This window comes from Ctenocephalides felis, unplaced genomic scaffold (assembly GCF_003426905.1).
Source record: "Ctenocephalides felis isolate EL2017-DRISC unplaced genomic scaffold, ASM342690v1 CF-g0.4_SCAFFOLD_01886, whole genome shotgun sequence".
NCBI lineage: Eukaryota > Metazoa > Arthropoda > Insecta > Siphonaptera > Pulicidae > Ctenocephalides > Ctenocephalides felis.
Window position 1 is genome coordinate 92,644,823 of NW_020538040.1, and position 16,166 is coordinate 92,660,988.

Sequence of the window (16,166 nt, forward strand, 5' to 3'; positions counted from 1 at the left end):
ATAATGTCAATTTGGAATTTTGCCAAGTTTTGCCAATTTAAAGTTAGTACAAGAGTCATTATGCATAATCACTAAAAAGTTGTATGTGTTTAACCAATTAACTGTGGCACTCATATCGAACAGGGAGAGCTCACAGTTATTTGCCGCCGAATCGAGCTCATGACGAGTATATTTGTCAATCAAGTTGCTCTTGTAAGATATCAGATGAAAAGTATGGGCTAATTTTACAAAATTGAAACATGTTATTACTATTTTTTTTCATTGTTGCCGTAAACATATATTACATACGTATTGAACTAAAAACAGATTAAATTCTATGAAATGTTATACATGAAAATGTAACAAAGAAAAATAGTTTTTGATAGAAAACAAAAACTATTTACAAAATAAACAGTAGAATATGTTATTTAAATATAGCTTATTGATTAATTATATTATCACCACATTTCGAGACGTTCAATAAATTACTTATTTTATAAAGTCATAGCCTCAAAATATTGAAAACTACTTGATATTTTAAAATATATTTTGATTTTTTTTTTCAAAAATTTCAATTTAAATAGCAAATGGTTTATACGTATGATGAATATTTAGACTCTACATTCCATTTTTTCCTGCGATTTTTTATTTTATTATAATAATATATTATTATTTTTCATTATATTGGCCGGACCGTCAAAAACATTAATTGCGGCCCGGTATTGGTATTTCTTTAGAAATATTCATCAGCAGAGTTGAAGTATGTATTTGTTGAATTTATCTCTTGTAAAATAGCCTTTTTGAACTTAGTTTACTTTGCTGTTCTTCATTTTTTACACCTTTCCCAGGGTAAAGGTTCAGTTGGTCCTTATTAACCCACCCAGGTGTAAGCTTCAATAGAGGTTATATCTATCTTATAAACAATTAAATAACGTTAACTTAAAAAATTATATTCAGGTCTCGTAAAATGAAGAAGAGTGCTCATGAACAAAAAAACTAACAACGAAAGAAAATACTTTGTTATGAATTTTCATATATTGCCGTTTTTCTCCCGACAGCAACGTCATAAGAATTGAAGTGATTGCCGGTTATACATCTTTTTATCTCTACTTTCAAATATCGTAGTTATATAATTCTTAACTTTACTGTTTTTTGAGATATCGGTGGACCTTTTTACCCGCAGATTTTTAAGCTCGGCTCTACCCTATATATTATTTACTTACTACCATGAATTTCAAACACATTACACTAAACTTCATATTACTTTGAACGTTTTGTAGGCCAATATTTTAATTCCCTATGTTAGGTCTCAGACCTATAAATGTAAGCTTACACAAAATTTTGAAACACTGACTATGATAAAATATGGGTAAAATATTATTAAAAGCTGTACGTATTTTATCTATGCAGCACAAATCAAATTACCAACATTGCAGCAAATCTAAAGAAAAATTACTCTTAACATTCAAAACGGAATCTCAATTTTTCCAAACGAATTGTCGAACGGAAAGGCGAATGAATTGCAAACTAAAACCAAATACCGAGCGGCGTAATTTCCAGATATTGAAAATGCAGATGAAACATGAACGCCGACGGCGAATTGAATTGGATTTTTAGTTCTGAGCTTCGCATAAAGTTTCTGAGAATTTTCTTTGGGTCGCGTGCGCCGCGTTCGGCAAAGATAACCGGCGACAATAAGATGACGCAAATGACAATAAGCCTACATTGCGCCCGTAATAAAACATTGCGACATATCAGCGACACATCACACGCGCTTATCGCTCGACGCGGTTCATCATAATACATCGAATGAAGTCATAAAACAAAAAGAAATAGGTACGAAAGACATCGCAGGCCGGGAGGCGTATGCACCCACTGGGAGGATCAAGTAACACGAGGGAAAAAATATTACACAGTGTTTCCTGCTGTTTTGTTTCATATATTTAGAAAAAAAACAGCATTTGAAGACGAATTGTCCCATATTTTGTTGTATTTTCTAAAAGTTCGTTACGTACTTTATAAAAACTTTGATTTTCGTCATAAAGGGTACAGATTTTAAGCGAAATATTACATAAAAAGTATAGGTTTATGAAATGGTATCAATAAAAAACATTGTTCACCAAAACTTTTCTTTGCACATACACATTAACTCAATTATATTGATCAGATCTCTAAATAACATATTATGTACATCAACATGCATAAACACACATACATTTAATATATAAAGTTGGTCAATAACAATGAAATCTCTCGTATAGGCAATTTTTTACCTCCTTGATAAGTTTTAAAAATTGAATATGGTCGAACGCGGCTTAAAGGTCCGCGGGTAAAAAGGTCTACCACCGATATCTCAATTTTTTTAACAGCTATATTTGAAAGTAGATGGCAAAAACTGTATCACCAGCCATCACCTTGATTTTTACGAGATCGATATCAGGTGATAAACGGCAATGTTTGAAAATCCATAACAAAAGTATTTTCTTTCGTTTCTATTTTTTGGTTGCGAGCACTATTGATTATTTTATGAGACCTAAACATAATTTTTAACTATTTAATTGTTTAACGTTATTAAACTGTTTTATAAGATGTATAGTTATTTTTAAGTTAGATTACCAGTTTTTTTATATAATCTCGATAAAAGCTAACATTCGGCTACCTGAACCTTTGCCCTGGCAAAGATGTAAATAATAAGAAATAGTAAATAAAAAAGTGAATTAAGTTAAAAAAAAAACTATTTTACAAGATAGAAATCAAATAGATAGTTATTCCAACTCTATTGATGAATATTTCTGATGAAATACCAGATCAAGGTTATATACAGAAAATATCTCTGTAAAAATGTGTCCATGACATTTATTATTTTACATTGGTTGGATAATGTAGTCATCATTTCCAAAAATCCCTTTTGAATAAAAAATAAGACATTGGATCTGTATGACCCCTAGTTGTACCCGCTTATGGGGTAAAAAGGAATAGATGACAAATTTTAGAAAAATAGTAGCTAAATATGAAATTTTTATATATCCATAATTAACTGAAAATTTTACTGAACATAATTAGATAGTTCGTTTGATTTAGTTCGTGATGTAGTTCGTTTGATTTAGACAGTATAATTATAATCAAAGTCAAATTGGACCCTTGTGCCCCACCCTACACTATATTAGTTTATATAGTTAAAACTAAAAAATATTTTCAATTTTAAATACAAACTTAAAATGTTTAATTATCATATAATTAAAATTAAAAAAAATGTAGCACGACATTCACTTAATCATGTAAATATTAATTTAAACAATAATAATTTGAGGAATTATTATAACAAATCAGGTAGAAATTTATCTTATAATTTTCAAAATTTACTGTATCGTTCTTTTTCATTAATCTATTGCGTGTTTAATAAATTACTAACATTTTTTAACAAATATCCAAAAAAATATGATAGAGCACAAAATACTAAATATAATAAAATAACTTATAGCATGAACTCAAAAACTAGCAGTAATTTTTTTTAAGATATTACGGATATATTGAAGATCTTGCAAAAATATATAAAAATTAATTCGAAATAAACAATATAATAGATATTATAAAGGCAACTTATTATTGTTGTATTTATTCAATATGCAATTAGATAAATTAACTAAATTAAAATAATATATTTGAAATAACAGAAGGTAAGAGTTTAAACCCATGTCTAAATAAGAATAAAATGAATATCATTTTGCATATTTGAAACGAATAGCGCAGTTTTGGTTACGAAGTACGTATTAGATTAAAATCTGTACGTTCCGAATTTCGTAAAGACATGTCTAGTTGAGGAGCGCAGGTGTGCAGGATCGACGGATCGTAAACGCCACCAGGCCGAAGAGAGTTTATTAACCCGGGCGGTGGGGTTGGGACGCGGGCGACGGAGACGTATCGTGCGCGTTACGCGATACCGCACGGTCGTCAAGTCAAGCTTGGGCCCATCGCGGATATGCCATCGGCAGTAAAAATCACCAAAATATCAACGGAAACACGCTACGTATAATACTGTTACAATATTTTCAAGCGAAAAACTTTGCTTCGCCGACCCTGCTTTCGTAGACCGGCAGCGGCTAAATGATAGTGCACCAAGAATTGCACTTTACCACAACGCCTGAAACTGAATCATAAATCTAAACGACTTTCAAAGTATAGAATGATTTCGAACCGAAACTTTCTTTCTGATTAGTATTTCTGAATCGTTATTTTTTGAATGTCAATAGTAGTACTAACCAAAAGTATTTTTTCCATATCAAATATTTTTCTGAATATATTTTATTTTAGACACAATTGACACAACCTTTATGATACACGGATACACTACTCATTTTCTTTTTAGTGAAATAAACTATAGGGTAGAGCAAGTCTTAAAGGTCCGAGGGTAGAAAGGTCCACCACCATCATCTCAAAAACGAATAAAGTGAAGATTTTCTTAACAATACCATTTTAAAGCTCAAGATAAAAGATATGTAACAAGCCATCACTTTAATTCTTACCACGTCACTATCAGGGAGATAAATGGTCATTATCAATATTTATAATAAAATTTTTGTTGTTGGTAGTTTTTCTGGCGTTGAGCGTTTTTAGTTAGTTTATGATATCTGAATATAATATCAAAGTATATGTAGTTTATTTGTTTTATAAGATATATTGTTGTATAAGATATATAGATTCAACAGGTTTTTCATATAACCTCTATAAAAGCTTATATATGGGTAGGTTAAAAAAGACAACTGACAAAGGTGTAAACTGTAAGAAAATAGTAAATAAATAAACTAATTGTAAGTCAAGAAACAACAATTTTACGAGAGATAGTTATATTAACAGTTGTTCCAACTCTACTATTGAATATTTCTGGCAAAATACCAGATCATGATTGAATACGATGTGATCTTTGTAAAAGATGTTCCCATGAAATTTGTATTTCGCATTGGTTTAAAAATGTACCTAATATTTTGTACAATCCTTTTAAAATTAAAAAGAAGACATTGGATCTGTTTGCCCCCTGGCTGTCCTTTTTTACTATGTCTATGGTATAAAAAAGACCAGATGACTAATTTTAGAAAAGCAGCGAAAAATATATTTTTATCATTAGAAAATAACTAGGAATTTTACTGAACATAGTTCGATAGCTCGTTGTTTGATATGTGTTGTATGCTGTTACATAAGTTGTTTGATTTTTACTGAAATTATAATTACTGAAAGTGAAGTTCGACCTATGAGTTCCCCCTTAATCTATATAACAAATCTACTGAAACCAAAATAATTAAAATACATGTTTTCATTAGCAACATAAATCAAGATTATCATGTTAGAAAAATTCTTAATTTAGACAAATGTATTACGACATTTTACTCAATTGCACAAAGTAATTGACTTCAGTAAAGTTAAACTTGAGGTTGAAATATTAAGTATAAAATCTTTTCATATAAAGATTTATTAATAATAAATCAATAACATTTAGAAGACTTTATGCATTTGTTATAAAGATCACCAACTACAATATCTGCATTATCAATCAAAAATCCGGATAATCGAATGTTTGAAGAATAATGTTACGTGCTTATTATGCGCTCGCTCGTAGGTAAGTGGCTAGAACAAATGGACCTGGATCAGAGGTCCCGGGTTCGATTCCGCTTCGAGGAGCCTGTTGTTAAGCAGTAGTGACAACGGTTTTCACGTGGAAATATAGATAGCAATACGTTTCAAGTGAAAACAGCCCTGACACGGTATTGCTGCACCAAAAAAAAGTCATCACTATTACAATAAATGTAATAATAAAAATTCATCACATAGAGATGAGACAACTGTTTTGGTTGCCATCTGTTAAACAGGCTAGTATTAAGACAAATCAGCACAACAGCTTGTAGGAATATTGGATTCTGATTGCTGTTCAAAAATAATTAAAAAAAAATTATGATTACATTTCTGTAAAAGTGATGACTTATTATTAATGCAGCCATGCCGATTGAGGGCTATTTTCACTTGAAAACATTTTGCTAAATTTATTTTGAAATGAAAACCTATGTCAATACTACTTGAGAACAGGCTGCTCGAGGCGGGATCAAACCCGAAGTTAAAAAATATCGTGTAGTTATAAGGGGATATTATTAACGTACGTAGAAAAAATGTATCAACTATAAAATGACCAAGTACTACCACTGTGTAAAAAAAACTGCCATACAAAAGGGTTTAAACTCCTCAATCTAATCAAATTCCAAAATGCAAAACTCGAAAGAACCGACATCTTCTAAAAAAACTGAAATGCATCGTAGAATTCGATTACTTCCCGCTATTCTACCGCAGTTCAACCGCATGCGGCTGAGAAACGCTGTTTAATTGAAACGTGCTTGATTATAACAACATGTAACGCCGCGTGCGGTACCGTTCTGCACCACGTGAAGTCAATTTTATTACTTTTCTACAAGTTGCATATCGATAGATCTACAAGTAAATATCAATACGGACCAGGTTGCGAATTTATATTGGCAATTTAAGACAATTCGATATGCACGCAAGAATATTCGTTGCTGTGAGCAATCTTACAATTGTACATTTGATCGATAAAATATCATTACAATGTGATCTATAGCCTCAAGTCGAAATTACAAACTTACACGAGAACAGAGATATTAGCGAGATTACTGATAGTATTGTAGTAAGTGGTAAACCTTATATTTATATTGTCCGAAGTGGAAATAGTGTTATCAGTGTTATATATCAAATACTACAAATAATAATGAAAAATGATTGAAATTAAAGGGACAAAGAAGCATTAGGGTGGGGCACAAAGATCCAATTTGACTTCGAGCAATTATATTGTGAGAACCAAACTAATTATATCAAAAAATCAACTATATGGCTATATTCAGCAAAACTTCCAGCTTATTCATCATTGTAGAAATCGTGTTATTTTTGCTGTTTTTCAAAAAATTATGATCTGCTTCTTTTTGCTCCATAGATGTGGTAAAATGAGACGGCCAGAGGGGATACAGGTCCAATATAAAGAGATTTCACAAAGAATAGCTACATTATTTAACCAATGCGAATTATAAATTTCATGGGTACATTTTTACAGAGATAACACTGTATATAACCTTGATCTGGTATTTTGTCAGAAATACTCATCAGCAGAATTGGAATAATTATTTATTAAATTTATCTCACGTAAACTTGCTTTTTACTCAATTAATCTATATCATATTTATTTACTATTTTTTATTGTTTATACCACTGCAATAGGAGGTTTAGTTGGGTCCTTTTCACCCCACGTAAAAGCTTTTATGGAGGGTATATAAAAAACTGTTGAATCTAACTAAAATTGACAATACACCTCATGAAACAATTAAATAACGTACACCTAAATATTGTATTGAAGTCTCGTAAACTAAACAACTGTCGCCGACCCAAAAAGCTAACAACGAAAGAAAATTCTTTTGTTATGAATTTTCAATGCCATTTATTTGTCTCCCGGCAGCGACGTCGTCAGCATCAAGGTGATGGTGCTAGACCATTTTACCCACGGACCTTTAAGCCCCGCTCTACCCCGTGCGCAAAATTACGCAAAACATGCCCATTATGAATAAAACCAGAATATACCTTCTAACATCTAGATTAGCATTATTTGACGAAATCTTAAATTAATTCAGAAACACTGTATAAAGATATTAATTAATATTATTTTGACAAACACTTGTAATTTCATTAAATATTTTCAAAATATATCTAAATATTATGATGTTCGAAAAGATCGAATTTAATTCCAGAGAAGTATGTTGGATATGTCTCAGACCCATTTCTAACCTAAATCACAATTTATAGTATAAATAGAAGACATATCCAACGGAGCAGAAAAACATAACACATTGGTCTTCATAACATTCTATCAATAGCATGTAAACATTACGGAATACCGAGCTGACAAAAAACAAAGTTAGGAAACTTAAATATATCTAAAACTTAATTTGTTTTTTATCCAAGGCAATATAACATGTCTCATCTCGCGAAGAAATTTCCCTGTCCATCAATAACGCTCTGCCGGCGACAAACTTAGAAATGTAATTAGTAGCGCATTCCAGAGCCGGGATGAGCCGGCGTGGCTGCGTAATAACTAGGGCTGGTCTTCTTATTTGAATCATTAACCACAACACAAGACACACGCACGCGATATATTTCTTATATTTTTTTCAAAATTACATTTCATTAATGGCTAAACAGGATCGCGATGTTGTTCATCAACTTAAGTAACGTGGAGATAAATTTAGATGAAAGGTAGAACAGAAGAGAAAAGTGTGGAAAATGGTCGGCTAAAATTTACTTCAGGGCATAATAATACTTTATGTAATTGTTGAGATTTTTTTCATTATTTTGAACGGCAATCAGAACTTAAATGTTCTATAGGGTGTTGTGCCAATTAGACTTAATACTAGTCAGTTCTACAGATGGCAACCCAAACAGTTGTCCCATCGCTGTGTGATGAATTATTATTACAATTTCTGTAATGGGGCAATTATTTATTGATGCAGCAATGCCGTTTCAGGGCTATTTTCACTTGTAAACATATTGATATTTTCAAGTGAAAATTGTTGTCACTACTGCTTGACAACAGGCTGCTCGAAGCGGGATCGAACCCTAGGCCTCTGATTCAGGTTTAGTCGTTCCAGCCACTTACCTACGATTAAACCCTTTTGTTGAGATGATAATGAAGAGCATATACGTAATAATAAGAATAAATAGTTGTCTGTCCAAAAGCAGGTCCATAGTGGACCTTTTTAACTTCCCGTAGGGCAAGTTATAGTAATCGCAAAAAAATCAAAAATGAAAATTTTTATATATCTTTACGTTTCAGAGGTTTCTGAACATTTTGGCATACCTTAGAAAAAATGGATGTATGTGTGTGTGTGTGTATGTATGTATGTATGTATGTACGTGTGTGTATGTATGTGCGGATACAAATTTTCGTCGACGATTTCGGGAACACGGATCAACCGATTTGAATAATTAAAAAAACATTCGATTCGTATTGATAAGGAGACGTGCTGATTAGTTTTTGGCGAAGGCAGGTCTAGCCGTTTCTGAGATACGGGGCAAAAAGTGCCGAAAACGGTAACTCAGTTTTTAAGAGAACGGAGCGTCCGATTTGAATAATTCAAAAAAACATTTCACTTGTATTGACAAGATGAAGAATCGATAAAATTTTCATGAAGGTAGATCTAGCGGTTTCGGAGATGTGGAGGAAAAAGTAAAAAAATGAGCCATTTGGCGGTCAAAAATGATCATTAGACATATGCACATCAAATATTTTATAGAGATTTTAACAATAAGTATACATTTTGTTAACATTCCTATGGGTTCCGTACCAATGCTTATGCGTCACACAGCGACGCGGCGCTTACGCGCTTTATATTTTGTCCCTATGCAGTTAAAGCAGTACGATTGCTTTGAAAAGAAAGTTCAGATCTTCCACAACATGTCAAAATAAAGAAAAAAAAATTTTTTTCAAAAAAAAAAAATTAATTTTTTTTTTTTTTTTTAATTTTTTTCCAAAAAAGAGTAATTTTTTGTCCAATTTAGTTTCTCAAAAATCTTATTTTTTTAAAGTAAATTTTTTTTCAAAAATAATCGTTTTTAAAAAAATAATAATTTTTGGTACGGGAAGTTCCAGCAATTTGCCTTAAGGCACGATGCCTTAATTGCCTTAAGACAGAATTCCACTTACAGCTAGTTAAAAAAAAAGAATTAATTACCTAGTTTGCCCGTAGGTAAGCGGTTAAGAGCGATGGGACTTGATTCAGAGGTTCCGGGTTCGGAACCCACTTCGAGCAACCTGTTGCCAGACAGCAGTGACAACGATATTCACATGGAAATATATATATATATATATATATATATATATATATATATATATAGCAATATGTTTCCAAATAAAAATAGCACTCACCCGGCATTGCAGCACTAATAAAAATATTCGCCTTATTACAGAAATTGTAATTGTACAGAGATGTGTCGTCTATTAAACAGACTAGTAATAAGTCAAAATTAGCACAACAGCTTATAAAACTATTAGATTCTGATTACAATTCAAAAAATATATATTACAAACTTTATACTATGACTGGAAGGTAGAATAAAAATGAAGATTTGTTTAAATCTAACATTCAATACAGGGTAAAGCATAACCAAACTGGTAATTCTTTAAAAAAAATCTCCGAATATCTATTTGAAATATAATTAATTATGACACTACATTTATAAATAAATGTTTTGTAAATAATATTTCAACTATTGCTATGCTTCATTTAGAAAAAAATACTATAAATTAATAGACAACTATGTAAATTAAATTAAAACACAAAGCTTTCTGAAATATCTAGCTAAACGATACTAATAAATAATGTAAATATCAGTGATAAATGATTTATAATTACGAACAAATAGAATTATAATTGAGGTAAAAAATAGTTTATATATCACAATTAACTAAAAATTTGTTTAAGATAGTTTCAATTAACGTTAATTACAAATTTTTCACCAACACATTCATTAATTGTCCCAAAACTTTTTTTGTAGAATTTGTAAAAGGTGCGCCGACTAATATAATGTTATTTAGCTTCGTCCAATTGTAACATCGAATTTCGCTCTTCAGTTCATAAGTTGCAGACATTGAAAGTTTGTGCAACAAAAAGTTCCGTTTCGACGCTGCGGATGATATCTAACGGAGATCCTAAAAATCATATCCAGCGGACATAGCGGACAAGTTTTTACCGTCCCTGGAAATATTGCACAGAGATTAAAAGGAGGATGGACAAAACTGGAGGCGGAAGAGTCGAGCAAAAACAAAACTAGATTCGAGCACTCGCAGAGTTATTCTCGGCCCTTGAGTGGGTGGCTCGTTTGTTCAATGGGTACCGCGTTGCTGAGCCGTCTCAATGGGAAGAGATCGCGCTATTAGACGGTGCACTGATTTAAGACGACCATCTATAAAATGTCAAAATTTACAGATGCGGCATAGAGATGTTTTGGATTACAAAACACTAAGCTAGAAACTTTATGAAACTTTTATGTTCCCTTAACAATAAAGCTTGTGGAGATAACTCTTGTTTATTGAGACTGCAACGCTAAAAGAGAATGAGACTAACGCAAATGAGATTTGAAATCCTACTACAATATAATGAACATAAATACAATGCATCTCTGTACATCTGCATAGATTAACAAACGTAGCAAACGAACACTAATTCCATACATGCATCGAAGAAAATTCTTACAGTTATATACTGGAATATCGATAATACCCAAATAAACTTAAATAAATCAAAATATAATAAAAAGATTCTCTAAAACAGGGTTTCTTAAAGTGGGGGTCGCGACCCCCAGGGGGGTCGCGAGACTACTGAACGGGGGTCGCACAGATAAGATACTTTTCAGTCATTATAAATTAAATTACGTGCAAATATAGATACTTCTTATGAGACTTAAAGACAGCCCAAATTTTGCAATACAACTGGACGAGTCGACAGACATTTCAAAAATGGCACAGTTGTTACTTTTTGTAGGATATATTTATGAGGGAAGGATTCATGAAGATATACTGTTTTGTCGTCCTCTGGAAGGTCATACTCGTGGAAAAGATATATACAAAAAAGTAAATAAGTTTTTTGAAGAAGAAGGATTAAATTGGAAAAATTGTGTTGGTGTGTGCACGGACGGTGCTGCAGTAATGACTGGACAAGATCTTGGTTTTACAGCATTTGTTAAAGCTGGAAATGATCAAATTACATTTACACACTGTATGATTTACCGAGTGGCACTTGTCGTTAAAAAAATTGCACCAGAATTAAACACTGTGTTTTCTAATGCAGTCAAAATCGTTAAATTTATTAAAAGTCGAGCACTTAATAGTCGATTGTTTAAAAATTTGTGCATTGATATGGATTCGGATTATACAAGTTTATTGCTACATGCTGAAGTTAGGTGGCTATCAAGAGGTCGAAGTTTGAAACGATTATTAACTTTAAAAGATGAAGTTCTTATATTTCTAACAGAGCAAAATTCTAATTTGGCCGATTATTTTCACGATAATTTATGGCTTCTCAAGCTATGCTATTTGGCAGACATTTTTGATAAAATCAATTATGTGAATTTATCAATGCAGGGAGTCTGCGCTAATATATTTATGTCAAAAAATAAACTTGAGGCCTTTGTTAAAAAAACTCATATATGGAAGAACAGAGTAGTATCCCCTACTATCGGAAATAGCAATGAACAATTTACTGCCATTTTGTACAACATATTTATGTGAATCAGCCTTTTCCACATTAACTTATATAAAATCAAAATACCGTTCAACTAATAAACGTTGAAAATTTATTACGATCTGCACTAACTCAAATTGAGCCTAGATTTAATTATTTGTGTAAAAATAAACAATCACATTCGTCACATTAGTATTGTTTGATATTAATAATATGTTTTTATTAAAAAAATTGTTACAAAAGTTAATTTTTTTTATTGAATAAATAAATATATATATATAATTTTGCCATTCTATTCATTGTGTGTGTGTGAAATAAATGGATACGTATTCTTTAATTCTTATTTTATTTACATTGTAAAATAGTGTGATATTACATCTACGTCTACGCAGTGCTGGATTTACAGTAGGGGCAAATTTTTGGAGGCGGCAAAATTTGGATAGTGAGAAAAAAATTCTATACAATATAATCAACTTTTTTTAACAACATTTTTTATTTCAAGAAATATAATTAACAAAACATAATACGATTGCAATGCAAAATTTGGGTTGAAATAACCTATTATTAAAATATATTATTTTGCCTCCCTCTCCGAACGTAAATCATCAAATTGGTTAATAAGTCATTATCACATTTGGCAATTTTTTTAATATAAATATCCGTAAACAAGCTGAAAGTTTAAAAAAAATATTTTTTTCAGTTCTCGAGCCCTCTTAAAATGGCGAAATTCTGCACTTCCAAGCTTAGAGCGTTGAAAAAAATTTAAACTAGTGACGCATCCCGTACTGAAAATTACATTTTAGAAAAAGCTTTAAAATTGAAAAAAATTGAAAATGAAAAAAATTGACTTTTAAAACACATTTTTTGTATTTTGAGATTTTTTGAAAATTATGAACTTTTTGCAAAGCAATCGCGCTGCGTAGCTGTTTCAGAGAAGAAATATCGAAACTCAATTACCATTTTTCGTAATTCATGCCAAAAACTAATCAGCACGTCTCCCCATCAATACAAATCTAATATTTTTTAATTATTCAAGTCGATTTCGGCAACACGGATCAACCGATTTAAATGATTCAATTCCTATTGTTAAGGAGAAGCAGGTCCAACTGTTTTGAAGATACGGGCCAAAAGCCAAAAATGATATTATAGTTGTTGAAAAAAAAAGCGTCCAATATCATTCAAAAAAATTTACAGAATAAATAACTGCTTAAATTTGTGGGAGGCAGATTTAGCGGTTTCGCTGACCCAATAAAAAAATTTGAAAAAGAAACATTTGGTGGACAAAAGTGATCATAAGACATATGCACATCAATTTATCAGATATTTTAACAATAAGTATAAATTTTGTTTACATTTATATGGGTTATGTAACATTGTTTATTCGTTAGACTGCGACGTAGCGCTTACGCGCTCCTATATTTTGTCTCTACAGCGCGATTGCTTAAAAAAAAGTTCAAAAGTTCGTAAAATTTCAGGGATGGGGCGGCATTTTTGTCAGTGCCCCGGGGCGCCAAATTTCTAAATCCGGCCCTGCATCTACGGTTAAAATATATTTTATTATTATTTCATTATATGAAGAAGGGGGTCGTTAAAAATTTTCTGAGCTTGAAGGGGGTCGCTATATAAAAAAGTTTAAGAAGCCCTGCTCTAAAACAAAACATTCAAAATGACATAATGATTCGTATATCAACAAATTAAAATTTTTGCGACCAAAGAATTGTACATAAAATAATAAGGTATGGAAAGACACAAAGGTCCAACTTGAATTTGAGCAATTCACTCAATGTGAGAACCTAACTAATTATATCACAATTGATAACACCTATAAAACTATCAATTATCTGAGTACGTTCAATAAAACTTCGTTCATCCATCATTGGAATTAATTTAAAATTCATCACTGTAGAAATGTGTTTTCTTTTTGCTGTTTTTCAAAAATTTGAGTTGAAATTCACGCCTATGAGGTTTCACCTCATAGGCGTGAAATGGAACCGCCAGGGGGCAAGCTGGTCCAATATCTTATTTTTAATTTTAAAGGGATTTTATGAAATAAAAGCTACATCATTAACCAATGCAAAATATAAATTCTGTGGGTACATTTTTTCAGAGGTAACACTGTATATGACCTTTATCTGGTATATCGTCAGAAATATTCTGCAGCAGAGTTGGAATAACTATTATTTCAATTTATCTCTTGTAAAATTTCCTTAATTAACTAAATTTCCTTTTTTATTTGATATTTTTTATTGCTTACACCATTGCCAGGGTAAAGGTTCAGCTGGTTCTTTTTATCCCACACACGTGTAAGCTTTTATAAAGATTATATAAAAGAACTGCTGAATCTAACTTAAAATTAACAATATATCTTATATATATATATATATATATATATATATATATATACATATATATATAAATAACATATACTTATAAATTATATTAAGGTTTCGTAAACTAAACAACAGTGCTCACGGCCCACCTTTAAGCCCCTATATTGAATAAATATAAAACTAGAGCAAAGTGAGACAATGAACACATTTTTGTGATATACAAAAATGTTGAAAGTCACACAAATGCATATATAGATGGCTTCTCATTTATATCTTACGTTTATGAATTGATATTTCGAAGATTTCATTTATTATCATTGTAATAACAAAATTATATAATATAAGTAACAGAGCTCTATCAGATATGACGTACAAGTAAAATATTAATGAACAACTAACAGGTCGGCAAAAAAATTTTTTGTCATTTTTTATTATTCAACATACATCCCTTCAATAGTGATACACCGATTAAAGCAATCTTCCAACTTAAAACCTATCGCTATCTAAAAGCCATAAGCTATTGAACGTGACTTTGCATTAAATTAAAAGTTATGTAGTTTATAGGGCGATCGGGCTAATTATTTGTTGGATTGATTGATAGTTTTTTTTAAAACTCCACTAGAATTTAAATATTAAAGTAAATGATTGTATTATAAAATAGTATAGCATACATCAATAAACATTATGAATTCTTGCAAAATAGTACTATGTCATTTTGTAAGTTATATAGGTAAGTATATCGTTTTCTCCGAAATTGAACAAAAATGAAAAACTAATCAAAATTCAATCAACACCTAATTTTTTTTAATCAAATTGATCGGAATCAATAATGTTATATGTTATTGATATTGATTTTAATTGAAGTATAGCAGGTGCCCAAAATACCCACATCACGAACTTTGCTTCACACAACGTACTAAATCGTTGTCATTTGTAGTCAAAAAACATTAATTCGAAGAGTTGACCTTGAAAATTTTTGCTCCATGTGAAAATATACTTGTTGGAAAAAAACTATCGACATTTTCTTTAAAAATTCAGAAGCTAAAGGGCACAAAAAGATGCAGTACGACTCTGGTAATAACTTATTTCGTAAATCAGTAATATTTTTTTAAATGTCTTAATTATGTGTAAAATATATCTTATTTTCTATGATCACATTTCAAAGTACAGAACGAATTATTAACTTCCCGTAGGGCAAGTTATAGCAATCGCAAAAAAATCGAAAATGAAATTTTTTATATATCTTTACGTTTCAGAGGTTTCTGAACATTTTGGCATACCTTAGAAAAAATGGATGTATGTGTGTGTGTATGTGCGTGTATGTGTGTGTGTGCGGATACAAATTTTCGTCGACGATCTCGGAACACGAATGAAGCGATTTGAATAATTCAAAAAACATTCGATTCGTATTGATAAGGAGACGTGCTGATTAGTTTTTGGTGAAGGCAGGTCTAGCCTTCCGAAGATATGAGGCAAAAAGTGCCAAAAACGGTAACTCAGTTTTTAAGAGAACGGAGCGTCCGATTTGAATAATTCAAAAAACATTTTACTTGTACTGACAAGATGAAGAATTGAT

General features: G+C 31.1%; 1 protein-coding gene across 1 annotated transcript in view; it reads right to left on the reverse strand.

Moving 5' to 3' along the window:
• Positions 1-16,166, reverse strand: part of LOC113378298 (transcription factor IIIB 90 kDa subunit) — a 177,233-nt gene that overhangs the window by 53,014 nt on the left and 108,053 nt on the right. The gene's annotated exons all lie outside the window — the stretch shown is intronic.